Source organism: Mandrillus leucophaeus, unplaced genomic scaffold (genome assembly GCF_000951045.1).
Source record: "Mandrillus leucophaeus isolate KB7577 unplaced genomic scaffold, Mleu.le_1.0 Scaffold9, whole genome shotgun sequence".
Taxonomy (NCBI): domain Eukaryota; kingdom Metazoa; phylum Chordata; class Mammalia; order Primates; family Cercopithecidae; genus Mandrillus; species Mandrillus leucophaeus.
This window is the reverse complement of record NW_012109807.1, coordinates 8,967,759-8,969,335: the sequence shown is the minus strand read 5'-3', so window position 1 is coordinate 8,969,335 and position 1,577 is coordinate 8,967,759.

The window sequence follows — 1,577 nt, the reverse complement described above, 5'->3', positions numbered from 1 at the left end:
ATGGTGTGAACCCGGGAGGCGGAGCTTGCAGTGAGCCGAGATCGCGCCACTGCACTCCAGCCTGGGTGACAGAGCGAGACTCAGTCTCAAAAAAAAAAAAAAAAAAAGAAAAAAAAGAAAGAAAGAGAGAAAAAAAGCCAGAAACAGTATGTTGAACAAGAAAGGAAAAAACATTCCTTATAAAAAGTTCAAACATAAATAGAAGACTCAGGACCTCCTTGACTCCCTCTCTTGCCACATGGCCCAGGAGAAACCACGGCTGGCAGTTTAACAGCCCCCCTCCTGCTTCCGCTCTGTGCATTTTGTGGATGCACATCCACATTTTTCTTTTGAGACAGGGTCTCACTCTGTTGCCCAGGCTGGAGTGCAATGGTGCAATCTCAGCTCACTGCAACCTCCACCTCCCGGGTTCAAGCGATTCTCCTGCCTCAGCCTTCAGAGTAGTTGGGATTACAGGCACCTGCCACCACATCCAGCTATTTTTTGTATTTTTAGTAGAGACAGGGTTTTACTGTGTTAACCAGGATGGTCTGGAACTCCTGACCTTAGGTGATCCTCCTGCCTCGGCCTCCCAAAGTGCTGGGCTTACAGGTGTGAGCCATCGCTCCTGGCCTACATCCACTTATAGATCCATACATTTATACCTGATCTTAGCCAAAAGGCTGAGAGGCGATCACATTCTACAGACATGTTCTGTGCGAAGAACTGTGGACACGAGCGGCACTCTCCTGTCAGCACACCGTGTTCTGCTGCACAGCAGAGACCTTGGATCTGCAGAACTCCACCCTCCCTATCAGAAGGAGTCGGTTCTCTCTCTCTCTTTTCTTTTTTTTTTTTTTGAGACGGACTCTCGCTACGTCACCCAGGCTGGAGTGAGTAGCACGATCTCGGCTCACTGCAAGCTCCGCCTCCCGGGTTCCCACCATTCTCCTGCCTCAGCCTCCCGAGTAGCTGGGACTACAGGTGCCCGCCACCTCGCCCGGCTAATTTTTCTGTATTTTTAGTAGAGACGGGGTTTTACCGTGTTAGCCAGGATGGTCTCGATCTCCTGACCTTGTGATCCACCCACCTCGGCCTCCCAAAGTGCGGGGATTACAGGTGTGAGCCACCGCGCCCAGTGGTTCTCTCTTTTTTTTAACGTTGCACTCCATGCTCCAATGCACACATTTGTAAATGCTCCTGTAAATAAACATCTTTGTAACCATGGAAGAACATCTAATAGCTACACAGAAATCAAAGTATTGGCTCTGCTCATTTAAATTTAAATAGATACTGTCAAACTGCCATCTACAGTGACTGTACCAATCCCCATGAATGGACATCAAGAAACAGAGCATAAAAGACAAAAAGGGAAAAAATTAAATGTACATCTATAGAACAAAGGATCAGGGTCTAGAATAGAAACACTCCTGTGACGAAGCAGCATTTCTGAAACTGGCATGGGTAGGCGGCTCACAGCAGACACAGGCGCTCAACCTCACTGTAGCCAGCAATGAAAAACGAAACAGCACTTTTCTCCTGTTGGACTGTCGCCATGAATGGAATCATGGTATATGAGCAAAGTGCTGATGAGGCGC